Source organism: Eptatretus burgeri, chromosome 5, assembly GCF_056783735.1.
Source record: "Eptatretus burgeri isolate ZD-2024b chromosome 5, Ebu_testis_v1, whole genome shotgun sequence".
NCBI classification, from domain to species: Eukaryota; Metazoa; Chordata; class Myxini; order Myxiniformes; family Myxinidae; genus Eptatretus; species Eptatretus burgeri.
Window position 1 is genome coordinate 57,149,419 of NC_140965.1, and position 18,157 is coordinate 57,167,575.

The 18,157-nt window shown below is 40.7% G+C and overlaps 1 protein-coding gene across 1 annotated transcript in view; it reads right to left on the reverse strand.

The window, feature by feature from the left end:
* Positions 1 to 18,157, reverse strand: part of LOC147026490 (E3 ubiquitin-protein ligase MARCHF8-like) — a 448,650-nt gene that overhangs the window by 371,059 nt on the left and 59,434 nt on the right. The window contains exon 3 of the mRNA XM_085881965.1: positions 3,923 to 3,981. The gene's annotated coding sequence lies outside the window, so the exon portion shown is untranslated. The remainder of the gene's footprint in view (positions 1 to 3,922; positions 3,982 to 18,157) is intronic.

Here is an 18,157-nt window from a genome sequence, read left to right on the forward strand (position 1 = left end):
GGGAGGGGACAGAGAGAGAGAGAGAGAGGGGACAGTGAGAGAGAGAGAGGGGACAGTGAGAGAGAGAGAGGGGACAGTGAGAGAGAGAGAGGGGACAGTGAGAGAGAGAGAGGGGACAGTGAGAGAGAGAGAGGGGACAGTGAGAGAGAGAGAGGGGACAGTGAGAGAGAGAGAGGGGACAGTGAGAGAGAGAGAGAGGGGACAGTGAGAGAGAGAGAGGGGACAGTGAGAGAGAGAGAGGGGACAGTGAGAGAGAGAGAGGGGACAGTGAGAGAGAGAGAGGGGACAGTGAGAGAGAGAGAGGGGACAGTGAAAGAGAGAGAGGGGACAGTGAGAGAGAGTGAGACAGTGAGAGAGAGAGAGGGGACAGTGAGAGAGAGAGAGGGGACAGTGAGAGAGAGAGAGGGGACAGTGAGAGAGAGAGAGGGGACAGTGAGAGAGAGAGAGGGGACAGTGAGAGAGAGAGAGGGGACAGTGAGAGAGAGAGAGGGGAGAGAGAGAGAGAGAGAGGGGACAGAGAGAGAGAGAGAGGGGACAGGGAGAGAGAGAGAGGGGACAGTGAGAGAGAGAGAGGGGACAGTGAGAGAGAGAGAGGGGACAGTGAGAGAGAGAGAGGGGACAGTGAGAGAGAGAGAGAGACAGAGAGAGAGAGAGAGAGAGAGAGAGAGAGAGAGAGAGAGAGAGAGAGAGAGAGAGAGAGAGAGAGAGAGAGAGAGAGAGAACGAGAGAGAGTGAGGGAGGAGAGAGAGTGAGGGAGGGGGGCGAGCAAGGAAGTTGGGGGGGGTGAGAGAGGAAGGAAGAGTGATGAAGGGGTGGGAGAGTGATGGAAGGGGTAAAGGGGAAAAATTGGTTTGGTTCATCCATCCCATATATCCCATCTATCCCTTCATCCCATCCATTCCTTCCCTCCATCCATTCCTTCCTTCCATCCAACCGTTAATAAGGAATGGCAGGCTTGGCACCACATGACACTGCGAGGCACAACACAGGCAGGTGGTCATGTAGAGGGACAGTGCGGCTTGCAGAATGGTCAAGTGGCTTTAGCACTTAAGCAAGGACTCTAACAAAACAGTTGATAAGGAACTGATACGTCAAGCAATGAGCAATCGCCGATCCGTCATACTAAACACTTCCCGGAGACGCCTGAAATGTCAAACGATGTCCGAATTGGACAAATGATCACTTTTTTTAAGCAGTCGGAACTGCTGCCAAGTTCAATTTTAGAGCTTAATTTTTGTAATTCGGCTAAGTTTAAGAGATTCTAGAGGTTATGGCATGTGCGAAAATGAAATAAAGCCACAAATGCTGGTGTCTCTGGGCATTTATAAATGTTGGAATATATGCCGTGATTCGTAAATATGATTTCAATAATGTCCAAATTGGACAAATGAACACTTTTTTTAGCAGTAACAACTGCTGCGAAGTTAAATTCTGGAGCTTGCATTTTGTAAGTCAGCTTAGCTTAAGAGATTCTAGATGTTATGGCATGTGCAGTAATTAAATAATGGCACAAACGCTGGCATGTCCAGGTGTTTTTATGCATTGCAATGTATCCAGCAATTCAGAGATATGAGGATCAGGCATTTGATGATACGAGTGAGGAAAGTGAAAATAAACTTTATCGTTAAGAAACCATTGTGGCCTGTTCCAAGTCAAGGCATTGTTTGACAGGCCCCAAAAATGGCGAATTAAGACTCCAGTGAGGGACAGCCAGGTGACCAAGTATAACACTACCTTGATAAATGATAATTAAAGAAGGCTGTTAATTATCTTCAAAAGGGGTGTTTAAATTAACCCAAACACCCAATTTTCATTCATGCACTACATTAGAGTTCTTTCAGTATGCATGCAACTTTTCATGCCCCTAGGTTTCATGGAGAAAAAAACACACACACACACACACACACACACACACACACACACACACACACACACACACACACACACACACACACACACACACACACTAGTATTGGTTATTGTAATTCTTCGAACCGTTTTGTGGCTTTAAAAAAATAAAAAAATAAATTTCTCAGAAACCACTTGTCTGATTGACACAAAATTTTCCCAAAGTAAATATTTTAATTATAATTGTGACGTCAGAGTTCAAGTGGTATGGCAGCCATCTTGGATTAAAGGCAAAAACGCAAACCATTATAACTCTGAAACTGCTGATCAGAAAAATTTAAATCATGGTACACCATTCCCAATGGGGAAACAGTAAGAGCAACCAGAGATTGCAGACCCTCACCAGAACTTGTTTTGTGTGCCGTTTGTGTTCTGGTGTGTTACGTAATTAAGAAGAGACATAATTAGAACTGCCACTTTATAACTGCTCGCATTGATGACTGGGAACCAAGACGTCCCGCTTTGAAGCAACCCCGCTTTGATTGGACACCTGACCCTGACCAAAGACAATAATTATTATTCAATTGAATTTACACTAGGATTGAAGCAAATCCAATTCAAATCAAATAGGTACAGTCCTGCATTGGAGTCATCAGAAGGAACCCAAACAAGCAAAAATCGAAGATGAAGCCATCAGGAGGAACCTGGATAGGATTAGCATTGCAGCTGCTACTCTACCCTCAAACCCATTCAGGCACAGCCAAGTGAGCCTTAAAAAAAAAAAAATGCACCCAGATCAAAAAAATAAAAATATTCTGGCTGCCAGACCATGTGTTGGATCAAGATGAAATTTAAAACATATATTCCCCATCACTAATAGATCATAGTTGTGAAGTTTTATGTTGATTAAGCGGTTTCAGAGAAAACATTATTTAATATTTTTCTTCAATCCAATATGGCTGCCAAACCACGTGACCTATCATTAATTCCTTAAACTTGTACACCAAGGATTGGGGCACATTTCTGTGATTTCCTCTCGATCTGTCCAGCTGTTCTGGAGAAGATTTTTAAAATGGGTTTTAGGGTAAATCAAATATGGCTGCCAAGCCATGTGATCTATGTGTGAACATTTTTTTCCTTATGGATAGGCGGTCATACGTGTAAAGTTTTGCTTCAAATTGTTCAGCCACTGCAGAGACAAAGATTTTTGAAGGTTTATTTTTTTTTAAACAATATGGCTGCCAAATCAGGTGACCGATGGCATCATCAAAAAAATTTTTTGTGGACCATTTTATCCCGAGATGACTCAAAACGTTTCATACTGATAAGATGTAGCATTCCACATTGGCAATTATGACGTCATAACAAAGGTATGCATGACATCATAACAAAATCACTCATTCCCTGTGAGGAATACTTGCTGTGTGCTAAGTTTCAATTTTTCCTTGGTGGGATTTTAGATAGAGGTACAATTTTTTTGTTTTTTCCAACATGGCTGCCACACCACGTGACATCATAATTATGATTTAAACATTCTACACGAGTAATCACAGCTGTGGTAAAAATTTTGTCTCAATCCGACAAGGGCTTACGGAGAAAAACACGAAAGTTCTGTGCGGATAAAGAAAGAACCAAAAACAGACAAACAGACAAACAAACAAATAAGAAGAAGACGTCATGCATAGCACAAAACTAGCAAAATCCATAAAACAAATTTGACCTCAAAAATAATTGGTGGTTGAATTCAATGACCAAATGTACAACTCCTCTTCAAATTTCAAGTGAATCGGATGAAAATTGACAATCTTAGAAATTCTGCCTATGTTGACCTTTTGGCCTATGTGGACCTCCAAAATAATTGGTGGTTGATTTCAATGACCAAATGTGCAACTCCTCTTCAAATTTCAAGTGAATCGGATGAAAATTTACAATTTTAGAAATTCTGCCTATGTTGACCTTTTGACCTATGCGAACCTCAATAACAATTAGCTGGTTCAATTCAGTGACCTGAAATATAAATCCTCTTCAAATTTCATGTCAATCGGATGAAAATTGAGGATTTTAGAAATCTCACCTAAGTTGTTGAGCTTCAGCTTCTGTTGACCTTTTGACCTCAAAAACCATAGGCTTCTTCTGTATGACAAACGCAACCATTTGGTGAAGTTTCGTGAAGATCGGTTTAAAATTGTGACCTGCAGGCGACAAACAGACAGACAGACAGAATAACAAAAATCGACTGACCAATATACTTGAAAAATCTTCGATTTTGCAAGTAAAAAACAACAGGACCCAAACAATACCCTATCCTTCGGCGAGGGTAATAAATGATTGTTAGGATGACGGCATCTGTGAAGTGGTAGACCAGCCATAAATGTTTTAATCAAAATCCTTGATTACCATTGAGATTCACTGTGTATGTCCAGGCTGTAACATTTTACCAATTGAGCTTTTGTCATCAAATCTTGAACAAACCTTTATTATAAGATTGTGGAGAACACAAATGAATAAAATGTGCATTTTTTTTAAAGTGTCGTTTTCGTCAACTTTAGTTCGAGTACAAAGCAGATGCAGACGGGCTTTGCATTTTCAGATGCTTTCCAGTTCTGTTTTAATTCAGCATTCAGTCTGTGTTTTCAAGACTCAAGAACATGTTTTTTGACTTTGGGAAATTCTCCAGGATATACAATAGGCATCGAATGTGTTGGAGAAGAAAGCTTTGTTGTAAGTGATTCACAGTCGAGATGATGAAGGCAAATGTTTAGTTGATGGCAAAACTGCAATTCTAAAGGTCACCTCCATGTCAAACCTTGTTCAATACATCAGAGACATTGATTTGTTTTGATCATTACGTAATTTGTTTCATTATATGTAATGTTTGCTTTTCATTGAATTGGATTTTTTTGAAGAGACAATAATTAAAATAAATGTTGAGTTTTGAGCAAAAGCTTTTTCATTGGAGGACTTATTTTCAAGTGTATTCAAATGTTTTTGTCGATATTTTGAAAGTCTTTGGAATTTATGACAAAAAGAAACTCCAACAAAACATGGTCCCCTTGCTCTGTTCGGCAAGATTATATTTTTCAGTGCAATCTCAATTTTTGATCCACCCACCAACCTAAAATCATGGATTCCTGATACCTTGGAAGCATTTCACATAAATGGCTGCTAGTTATTCAATTTCATTATCAATAAACACACTGTCACACTGTATATCTACCAGTAAAGGACAATTAAATTAACAATGATGAATCTTCAAACCTCTCTCGAAAATAAATAGTGCATACAGGATGTAGATTTTTCTGATGTCACAAGCACCGGTTAATCTCCTCTTTGGAACATTTCTCAACCTTTGAGTTAAACGAGTAGGTAGGTGTGTAACTGTGTATGTTGTGTGGGCGGCTGTTTCATACCTTCTGCATTTGTCTCTTCTCTTCATTTTTTTCTCTCCCCATCATATAGTGTGTGTTTTCCCTACCAGTATACTTTACTATTTACACACACACACACACACACACACACACACACACACACACACACACACACACACACACACACACACACACACACACACACACACACACACACACACACACACACACACACACACACACCATTTCTCTTCGGCTGTGGCCATTTCATCGATTATAATTTTTGTAAGCTGATACATAAGTGCACATTGCAATCATGTGTTGTATAATGTGTTCTTCAATTATATTGTTGGGTTGGATATACAGCTCAGGATGGATGTGCAGACATTCCTTTTTCAGCATCTGATTATCTTCCTTGTGCAAGAGTGTGACTGGTTGTATCTGGTATGGCCTATAAGCCATTAGACACTAAGGCTGATAATGTATACCATGAAAAAAGAAAAGAAGAGGAGTATTGCCTTTTACCCAGATCCATGCCGAGTGACATACATTGTGCAAAGTTGAAGATGATGACCACAGGTTAAGTCTTTTTCACAAGACGTGCTGATGGTTATTGCCCCAGATAGTAAAAACAGCCAGGGGTGAAAAAAAAAATGAACAAAGTTCATCATGTGATCTTCCTAATGACTGGCATCCCTAAGGTGTTGACAATTAGTAAAAAAAAAATTCAAAGCCTGCAGTAGCACGTTACAAATGCATGGTTAGCCTTCCCATAAACACAACTCTTTCTTAAATAACAGTGCAGTATATTTATTCTCATAATGTCAAAAACACAGAAAGCTGACATCTAAAAAGAACGTAGTAATTAGACATGTTTATTGCTGAAAAAAAAACACATCAAGATCCAGAAATAATACAATAACAATTAACCGCACATCCTGGAAGCCACTGCCAAATGCCAATTATCTTCACAAAATAGACTTGCTCTCCCCAAAGCTAAAGAAAGGCAAAATATTCCTATCACTTTCCTAAAAATAATCATATTGGAGCCATTTTAAAGTTGTGATTTAAAAGCCAGAGAATATATTATTCATGTCTTCATGGAAACCTTTGAAAGAAGTGTTAAAGTCCCCATATCATTAACATTCTCATTATGTCACTAACGAACCCACGATGACCAGAATATGAATGTAATGATGGTGTTTACAAGTTTCAATAACACCGATGATATTATATCTCATGTTACACATTACTGCATACATACATCCTTGAGACACAGGACAATTTAAAATAGATTACAAAAACAGTACTAATGAGAATACAATGCAATGTTACATCTCTTGATGCAACAATATTTCCCTCGACATCTGCTGCTCACTACTGGTGAAGCAGAAAGTTCCCAAAACAGTCAGTTCAAGTCCAAGTCCCCCTGGAACGTGTTAAAATGACTTACAGTGCTGAGAGATTTCCAAGGATGAACACAAGTTCTCATGCAGCTTTTTCCCCATATGTTTGCAATTTCCTGTGATGGATGTGCAGCTCTGACACATTCTACAAACACACCAACTCAAGCACACTGTGCAAGTGTGTGGATGTCTTCATTCGTGCTTGGAAGCCAAAATAAAACGGCAGCTTACAGCGAAGCAAATGTGCCAAATGCTTTGAAATTTGTTATAAAATAGTTATATTTGCATTCTGGATGCAAGTGCTACCTTATAATAAAAATTATAACTTTAGTTATGTGAGAGGGCAGCAGGGATGAGAGGGTTGGGTTGTTGCAAGGCTAGCAAATCATTGCAATGATATGAAGATGATGATGCCATAAATATATAAGAAAACGTTACAGAACTCCAGTAAATTACAGTTCGAGTAGGGGGGAAATCGAGATGATGATTAATCATAAAAATAGTAATCAGTGATGGTACAAAATAAATTGGTACTAATTTCAAAAGATTGCAAAATACTGTTAAATGTCCTCCAACGTGGGGGATATGTTCTGGGATAACCTCGTGTTGGAGGAATCATTAAACATATGGGGAAATTGGGGATATGTTCCAGGCTCCCAAAAAAAAAAAAAAAAAAAAAAAAAAAAAAAAAAAAAAACTTACCCTAAAACAGCCTTTTTTACTATATTTTTTTTTGCTGTTTCCTTGGTGGAATGGTGCAGCAATATTAAATATACATGAAAATAAGTGTTAATATCATAATTGTACTGCATTATTGCAAAATAACACCTTATTGTGTGGTGGTTGTTGGAGGTTTGGGTGATGAATTCCTGGTGGAAGGGGGTTGAATTGCTGGTGGAAGGGGTTGAAGTGCTGCTGGTAGTTGTTGAAGTAGGCATTAATAATTGTGTTATAGGCACTTGCTTTGCCTTCTGTTTTAACTCCCTGTAAAGTTCTGTGTCAGGATTTAAAGCTGACTCGATGGCCCACTTCAACTTTAGACTTCTTTATTTATGTAAATTCGAACTGTGATCGTGCTGACGGCATCAGGTGACTCATATCATCCTATGTATGAATTAAATATTAATTAACCCTTGTTCGTACAAGGGGGGTCTTTTTAGCCTTGTGTTTGGCATAAGAAGACCTCCCTTGTGTGGACAAGTGTTAAGTAAAGTACAGTACAGTCACAAGGAATAAGACTAATAATATGGAATAGGCAAAGCCGAGAAGTGAACGTAGAATTCTTCTTACATTCGCTTCTGACTTTACCTAAAAAATAAATATTACCTCAACATTACCTTCACAACAACAACTACACCGCCTAGAACAGGATCTCATCTAAAAAAATTAATATTACCTCAACATTATACCTCAACATTACCTTCACAACGACTACACCGCCTAGAACAGGATCTCATGTAAAAAAAATTAATATTACCTCAGCATTATACCTCAACATTACCTTCACAACAACAACTACACCACCTAGAACAGGATCTCATCTGAAAAAAAAAATCCTCAACATTACCTTCACAACGACAACTACACCGCCTAGAACAGGATCTCATGTAAAAAAATTAATATTACCTCAACATTATACCTCAACATTACCTTCACAACGACAACTACACCGCCTAGAACAGGATCTCATGTAAAAAAAATTAATATTACCTCAGCATTATACCTCATTACCTTCACAACAACAACTACACCACCTAGAACAGGATCTCATCTGAAAAAAAATCCTCAACATTACTTTCACAATGACAACTACACCGCCCAGAACAGGATCTCATGTAAAAAAATTAATATTACCTCAACATTATACCTCAACATTACCTTCACAACAACAACTACACCACCTAGAACAGGATCTCATCTGAAAAAAAAAAAAATCCTCAACATTACCTTCACAACGACAACTACACCGCCTAGAACAGGATCTCATCTAAAAAAATTAATATTACCTCAACATTATACCTCAACATTACCTTCACAACAACAACTACACCGCCTAGAACAGGATCTCATCTGAAAAAAAAAAATCAACATTACCTTCCCAACGACAACTACACCGCCCAGAACAGGATGTCATCTAAAAAAAAAATGACCTCAACATTACCTTCACAACAACCACTACACCACCTAGAACAGGATCTCATCTAAAAAAAAAAAATACTAGAAGCGAACGTAGTATTCTTCTTACATTCGCTTCTGACTTTACCTATAACTTGTTCACAACTGTATACGCAATTTCCGGTTACTTCGGCCTGGATTCGGGATCAGCGATCAAATAATGTAAATCACGATTAAAGTTATTTTTTGATGATGCGGGAGATATCTTTATTAAAATCAGTGGAGGAAATATACACCATGTCTGATATTATTTGGCTCTTTCATGTCTCCGACGATGCCTACATCTCCTGGCATGCATCATTCCCCATGACAAAATCCGGAAGCAAAAAAAAAAAAACCAGAAGCAAAAAAAAAAAAACCAGAAGCAAAAAAAAAAAAACCGGAAGCAAAAAAAAAAAACGGAAGCAAATGGGTCATAGCCAACGACACGGATTCCAAATTGCCAGGGTATTGTGTTGTTGTTTCCTATTCTCTCAAGTGCACGTGTTAAGTATAAAGCTCACCACATTCGCTCATAAATCTTTGGGAAAACACCAGTCATGATGGCGTAATTGCGAAACACACCCTCGCTTCGGGGAGGTTTTGACACATTTAATTCAGTGTGTAAATTAGAAACCGTGCTTGAGGAAGCCGTGTTGGAAGTTTTACTGTAAATCTAGAAAGCATCTCAAAATGCAAAGTCACACCCACAAGGGGCGTCCACTTTGTACTCGACCGAACTTGACGAAAACAAGTTAAAAAAAAATTGTACATTTTATTAATTTGTGTTCTCCACAATCTCATAAGAATGTTTTGTTGAAGATTTGATGACAAAAGCTCAATTGGTAAAAATGTTATGGCGTGGACATACATACTGAATCTCAATGGTAATCAAGGATTTTAATTAAAACATTGATGGCTGGTCTCTACCACTTCACTGATGTCATCCTTAAAATCCCTTATTCCCAATTGGGAGTGGAATGAGATGTGCCAAGTTAAATTTTTTTTCCTATCAGCGGTTTCAGAGATATTATGTTTTATTTTTTAGGGTTAATCCAAGATGGCTGCCATACCACGTGACCTCTGACGTCACAATTATCGTTTACATTTTCTCCATGCTGTGTTGCTGCTTCCCTGAAAATTTTGTCAATCAGATAAGTGATTGCTGAGGGGGAAAAAAGCATGAAAACAACGGGAGGAGGGAGGGTAGAAAGGCCAAAAAAAAAAAGGCTAAAAAAGGGTCAATCAATAAATAATAATAATAATAATGAAAATTATTTTCACAAAATTATAAATTTGTCTTCTCCATATTCCCATAATAGAGCTTTGTTGAAAATTTGATGACAAAAGCTCAAATGCTAAAAACGTTATGGCCGGGACAGACACACAGACACAGGAAGTGATTGCAAAACCCCATCTTCCGCTGCGCAGGGGACGGGATAATAAAATTAGGTCCCCCTCCCCCCCAAAAAACCTAGTAAGTCTGGTAACAGGTCAGTGCAGTGCAGCTCTATTTTATAAAATATAATGGCATGAAGCCCACTTCTTCTTCTTCTTCTTCTTCTTCATCATTCGTGTGCAGTGCAAGGCTGCGGGGTAGCATCATTGGCTAACCAAGTGGCTGTGCCGCTGATGCAGTGCCCTCTGGAGGTTAAGAATTTGGAATTTCTTCATAGTGCTGGTGACAGCTCGCCTTCTCTTCATGAAGGACACTGTGATATTTAAGGTCCACCAACCAATGCTGGAAGATGGGACGCCTAGTTAAATGTCCATCTGAGGGACACACACATTGATGAATCACCCGGCCTGTGAAGCACCAAGATCACAGTTATTTTTTATAACTTGGCCGAGTATCAAATCAAGGCTAGAAGTCATAGTGGGGAGTGTGCATACCTCAAGGTCATCCTGTCAGAGCAAGCCAACTGAAAATGAGTCATTGTGTGAAACCAAAGGATCACACCCATCTATCCAGATGTTTCACATCAACTGTGATGAATCATTTAATTTTCTTTGTCACATTTATCATGACAGAGGGAAATTTGCAGACATTTCTACATTCACCAAGTTTGCTTTGGGCCGGCTGAGGTCCGTGACGCATACTGTGACTTCCTGCAATTTAAGCTTCACTTGGCTAACTGCCAGAGGGATTCGCACCTTTGCAGCCATCCACTCCTGTACTGACCTGTTTTAGCATGTCAAAAACTATACAAAGTGCTGGGATGTTATACAATGTGACTTGAACTCTTCTTTATTGAATCCCAAAGGATTCCGGCTTGGTTGAAATTACAAGCTCACGTCCTCCCGTTTATTTCCCATGGTGAACCCTTGCAGATCGGCACCTTGCTGATGTTGTGCAGTCAAATGAGTTTGTATCCCTGGCTGTGGAACAAGTTTGTGATCTCATTGCTAGTGACAAACTGTTGGTGGCAAATTAGGAAAAGTGAACTTGTATTTTTTGGTGTCTGGCTACAAAGAAACTTTTGTGAAAACTTGATTTGGCTCTTTTTGGCATTTCCATCTGAGTTCATAACTTGTGAGGCTAGGATCACAGAGCGACATCCCACATACTGTTGATTTGTCTTTTGCCATACACTAATGTCTTTGGCTACTTGGTTAGCTCAAATATAGTGTACTTAACACCTTTAAACTGTAACAGAAAAGAGGAAGGAAAGAAACAGCAGAGCACAGAAAGAAGAGAGGGTGCAAGACCAGAAAGGAAGTGGTAGAAGACAGAAAGACCAAGGACCTGTCTGTGATGTGAACATGATAGGCCCATCAACTCATCTTCATCCCGAGAGGTTCCATTGATATTGAAGGCCTTGGTTTCCACAGCCTGAAGCTGAGCAAGGTGTGAGGCAGGGGTGCCAGCCTTGAGGGAGAGCAGTACTCATCAAGCTGTGGAGGAAGACATTGTACATCGATAAGAGCAGATGTATCAAGGAAGGACTTTGCACGATGGAGGATGCCCAGTGAGCAACTGGCTTTGGAAGCCAATTATGAAATGGGGGTTTTCCAATAAAGATCATAGCTGAGAGTTTGCCCAAAGGTTTGAGTGACTGAACTTCGTGAAGAGAATTGTTAAGAAAGTTGATGGAAGGGGTTGCCAGATCGATGGTCCTTTCAGATAGACAGAGGCAGTGTGTGAGATTTGGCAGGATTGAAAGACAAATTCCAAGTGTTTAACCAGCTTGTGATTTTATCAAGATCTGCAGAGAAGAAAGAGGCTGCTGCCTGCCTATAGGAATGATGAGGGATGTCACAGCAGATAGAGGAGTCATCAGCAAAGAGATAAACAGGATTCTATAGAGAATCAGAGAGACCATTGATTTAGAATAGGAATAGGATGGGGGTGCAGAACACTGCCTTGGGTCACTCCACCCTTGACAGGAAGAGGAGATTAGAAGATTTCACTGAGAGCCATGCGTTAGTTCTGAGAATAGAGGAAGTCAGGAAGTCAAGTGTGGGGTTGTGCTTAGATTTTGTGTCAGTTTGGAGAGCAAGGTGGGGTGTCAGACTGTATTGAATGCTCGAGATTAGTCTTGAGACAGCCTGATCTCATGTGTGTCCATTGTTGGGAGAACAGAAGCAGCACATCTAAGCTTATGGGAATTTAATCAATAGATGGTTGCTGGAAGAACATGTGGATCCTGGAGGAGCTGGGGAGGGTTGGAGGGCTGAGAGACCAAAGGGAGCGAGACAAAAAGGTAGATGGTAAAAAGAAGAGATCCCAGAACTGTCTGTGATGTGAGTACAAGTCTTTTACTTTGGCCTCATCTGAAAGATGCCAATGTGGAGAGCTACAGATTCCACATAATCAAGGAGAGACAGATGTGATGCTGGGGTGTTATTGACTAACAGACATTAACTGATAAACATCAGGTATGCATGAAATGAACAAGCAAGAATGAACAAGTTCACATTGAGGGAATCAAACATTAAGGTGAACAAAGTTCATTGTAAATTAAAATTGGCCTCAGCAGAAATTATAATGTCATTGTGAAAGTTAAATGGAAATGCAAATAAATGAAGTTAATAAGCAAAATAATAATATGAAAACTGTGATAATTAAAACTACATTAACTAGAGAGTTCACAGAACACCTTACCCCACACTTTCTCGAGAAACAAGGACACGGGCGGGTCTGCGAGCAACAAATTTGAACGGTCGAGATGATGAAAAACGCCTTAACATTTTGTCCAAGCATTGCTAAATGGAAGGCTGTTGTTGTTCTTCTTTCGGCTGCTCCCGTTAGGGGTCGCCACAGCGGATCATCCGTTATGATCCGCATACTGATTTGGCACAGATTTTACACCGGATGCCCTTCCTGACGCAACCCTGGTCGCCTCTTACGACACAGAGATAAGGATTGGGTTTTGCCATGATTTCGAGCTGCCCTACACCCTCTCATAGCGCAGCCCAGTGCAGAGCACCCGTCATCAAGCGATCCTCCAACCCAAGCCTCCGAGTAGCCGGATTACAGGTGCACGCCACTACGCCCGGTTAAACCGAAGGCTAGATGTCAATTGAAATAAAATGAAAATTTTAAAGGTTGTAAAATAAATAAATAAATAAATAAATAACTTTTGTTCTGTAAAGTTTTCCACTGTTGATGCAGCGTCTACTACACCACCTTATTTGACATGTTACATTAGTTATTCATGCCTGTAGTTGGTTTACTTTATGATGTCACTAAAAACAGTAAGTTTCCTGTTTGGAATGATTTTCAATTTTGTTTGACTGCCAGACAGGCAGACAGTAACACAATTACCTGACTTGTCTCTGCACATGCACGATCGGGACGAGCTCAGAACCAAAGTACCTCTAAACTACAGGTTCCGTTTCTGATTCATGTTCCGATTTGTGTTCAAAATATGATATTCAATTGAAATCAAGTTGTTCCTCGATCATAAACTGATGTAGACAGACAGACAGACAGAATGAACCAATTGATTAACCCTGGTTTTCACTTCACGCACAGGGTAACAATATTAACCAACCATATTGTTGCAGTTCTGCAAAGTCGGCACTCTCCCCAGGCAATGGCATACACCATATAGCAGTCCCGAGACAGATATTTAATCAATATTCATTTTAGATAGCCCTTCCCTTATGTCTAGTGGGTGAATAGGACAAAATGCATTGTGGGGGCTTTTAAGTAAGTCTTCATTCCCATTCTTTATCCTTTACATATTTCATTTCACACACAACCCCCTCCTTTCAATCACACAAGCATGCAGACCAGAGCAACAGGAAGGTCATTAGCATACGCCTGCCCTTTCCCGTTCAAACGTCGCACATTTACCTAACCGATGCTCACCTCAGACCTCCGTCATACTCACACCCCAACACCACAACATTTCTGCAATAATCACAACGCCTTCATAATAATCTCCACATAATCGGACCCCAACTCAAGCTCACCTACACTCACTATTGATGCCATGATGACTCCAACCGCCTCCATCATGAAGTCGCTGCACAACAACCACAATGGTACACCACCCCTGGTGTCGCTAAACTGTCACCATTGATGTTCACCACCTCCCTCTGGATCAGTAGTAGATGGGGGGGGGGGGGAGCAGCCATACCATTATAGATGCTCGGGTCGAGATGTTCTGTTGTCAAGCTCAGAGTGCAAGAGTACACTGAATTCAAATCAGCGTCGTGGAGATAGTCTTAGCATCCCCTACGACTGCAGCCCTCATTGGATGTCCGGCACATGTTCGTGGCCATAGAGTGCCACCAGATACCCTGGCACCAAGTTGTATTCGGAGCTCTGCTGTGTGCCCAGGTGCAGAGCGAATGAGGCCATTTCTGGTGCAAAATCTTTGCCTGGGCACGGCCAAAGCCATGGTAAGCGTCCGTGTGCCAATGAGGGCGCTGTAGCACACCCATCGCTCCACCTGTTCTGCGCTCAAGTGCTGCCCAAACTGGGGAATTATAAAAGAGGGCTCTTTCACCTGGCCCACCCTCTTCTCTGCTCTTCTCTCACATCTGGCCTGCCATTTCTTCTTGTTCGTGGGGTCATGGAGCAGTAGAAAGGAACAGGATGGACTGAAGAGCCAGGCACCTGTCGGAGTGCAGTTTATCCCAGTAGTAATTACACAAACAGACCTCTTACACTCATGTTAAGTGTATCCTCTTACACGCGGTTTTTGCTTCATTTCCAAATCCACCCCCCCCCCCCCCCCGACCCACATATTTGCACCCTCCTCTGCATCTCATATGCCAATCAACACACACCTCATCGCACCTCTTCCAATCACACACCGCAGACACCCTCAGGTTTCCTCTCCTCCTAAGCGACTGGGAAGCATGGTATGGGCCCCTCAGCCACACCCAGGTATAAAAGAGATCACAAATACCGCAAAATTTCTCTCTCTTTCTTTACTCTCATACCTTCCTCAGGAATGATTCTCATTGCACCTGTTTTGTTAACAGAATTACGATTGCTGAGATTATAATTGGGTTAGCTCTGTACTGCGTCCTCTTTTGTACAGTGCCTATCGAAAGCCTACATCCCTTTTCAAATTTTTCACCTTTTGTTGCCTTATAGACGAATTAAATTGCATTAAATCAGACTTTTTTCACCCTTATTTACACATTGTAACTCACAACTTCCAGGTGAAAAACCAATTCTAGTACTTTCAGTAAATGAATGAAAAATACAAAACTAGAATTTATTGGTTGGATAAGTGAACACCCCGTTACAATAGCAATTGTAAATTAGCTCAGGTGTAACCGATCACCTCCAAAATCACACATCAAGATCTTCTCCAAAATTTAATCAGTTCGGCGTTGTCACACACCGAACCTGTCCACAAAATTTTATCCGGATCCGTCCACAACTTTTTGAGATATCCTGCAAACAAACAAAGAAACAAACAAACAGACAGAGAGGGAGGAAAACATAACCTCCTTCACCTTCGGTGGCAGAGGTAATCAGCTGTTCCTGTAGGTTTCCTCTGCTGGGTAGTGCATTTCACAGCAAAGACTCAACCATAAGCACCAAGGAGCTTTCAAATTCCTCCAGGACAAAGTTGTGGAAAGGCACAGATGAGCGGTTCAGTATAAAAATATTTCGAAGGCCTTGAATATCCCATGGAGCACAGTCAAGATTATCATTCAGAAGTGGAAGGAGTATGGTACCAACAAGACCCTGCCTAGATCAGGCCGTTCCTCCAAATTGGATGACCAAGCAAAGACTTATCAGAGAGGCCACCAAGATGCCAATGGCAACTTTGAAAGAGCTCCATGCTTTTATGGCAATGACCGGTACATGTGTGCATGTGACAACAATATCCCAAGTACTCCACAAGTTTGGCCTGTATGTACTCCACAAGTCTGGTCTGGTCTGGAAGCCATTACTCAAAAAAAAAAAATCACACCTTGAGTTCAGTTTGAGTTAAGCAAAAAAAACTCTGGAGATTCTGAAGCCACGTGGAAATTTTTTTTTGTGGTTTGACGAAACCAAGATGGAACTTTATGGCCTAAATGCAAAATGATAAATTTGGCACAAACCGAACACAGCACATGACCCAAAGAACACCATCCCGACTGTGAAGCATGGTGGTGGCAGCATCATGTTATGGGGATATTTCTCATCAGCATGGACTGGGGCAATTGTCAGGTGAGAAAGGAAAATGGATGGAGCAAAATACAGAAAAATCCTAAAGAAAAACCTGCTGCCCTCTGCAAGAAAGCTGAAATTGGGACAGAAGTTCACATTTCAACATGATAACAACATGAAGCACAGTCAAAGCTCCAATAGAGTGGCGAAGGAACAAAAACATAAATGTCCTTGAGTGGCTCAGTCAGAGCCCTGACCTAAATCCAATCGAAAATATGTGGCATGACTTGAAGATTGCCATCTATAAACACTCCCCACACAACTTGACTAAGCTTGAACAGTTTTGTACAGAAGAATGGGCAAATATTTCCCAATCAAGGTGTGCAAAGTTGGTAGAGAACTATCCCAACAGACTCACAGCTATAATTGCTGTCACAGGTGCTTCCACCAAGTATTAACACTTATCTAACCAAGATATTCGAGTTTTATATTTTTAATTAATTTTCTGAAATTTGTGCAATTTGCTTTTCACTTTGAAGTTGTGAGTTGCGATGTGCAAATAAAGGTGGAAAAAGTATGATTTAATGCAGTTTAATTCCAGGCTATAAGGCAACAAAAGGTGAAAAATGTGAAAGGGGGTGTAGACTTTCTATAGGCACTGTATATACAGTATGTGTATTTTATTTTGCCACTCCTCATCAATCCTTGCTTTCCCCTGCTGTACATATTGCTTTTGTAATAAAACCTTTGAATATTGTACACATGCTTTTATTCACCCTCGCTTGGAATAAATTTCTTATGTTATAAATGTACCGAGTTAATTGCGTCCTTTTCTCCATATATCCAGCAGAGTCCGCTCATCGAGTCATCCGGGAAGTTATACCCCATGTGATTTGCTCTTGTTAGCCGGTGCGTACTCGGCAACTCTTCTTGACTGCACCTGATATGGGAAGTTAACTCAAGTCCGCATCAAGGGTACAAAACCCCCCTTGATGCTGCCAATCCACAGGAAATGGTAACATGCAAATTAGTGCGAACCCTGCCAGGATTGGTGGTTCCAATCGGTGCTCGTGGTTGGTTTGCAATCCGCCGGTGCGCAGAGTTATCTGTGCTCAGTTGCCTCAGGATTTGTTGTTCTGGAGGAACTTGAGCGCTTCCCTTCATGGTGAAACTCGTACCCCGGATCCGTTACATAATTATTAAAAATATCTATTATGAAAACTGAAAAGACGACATTTATGGTCCTAATTAATCCCACTTTCTTATTCGTTCAGCCACACAAGTTTTCCCTCTCGAAATCCTTCTACCCTCAGCATTCTCTAAATGCAACCCCACTTCTTCATGTCCCTCTTCACCACCTCCTACCACCTCAATGTTTGTCTGTCCCTTCTCTTCCTGTCAACTGCTTTCAAATCAAGACATGCCTCAGCACATGCTCCAACCAAAGCAGACATATCTTCATTTTTTTTTTGCCAATTTCCTTTACTCCCTCCCACCTTCTGACGATTAAAACTTATAAAAAAACAAAGAGTTGAGACTTACACACATATGGTTCCAATTAACAAAAATCCTTCTTCTTTGTCCATATCTCAAGTTGATGCGGATGTTTCTATCAGTTTTTTTTTAACCTCCACAAGAAACGTCGTCATCCTTCAGCAAATCTATTTACTGAGTGTGCAATAACACCTCTTCATCCAACTTCCACTGCATAAAGCTTTATACACCAAACCTGCTGTTCACATTCTGCAGACATGGTCTCATAATCTAATAGCTTTCTCTCATGGGCCACATCAATATCTCTTCTTCCAAAG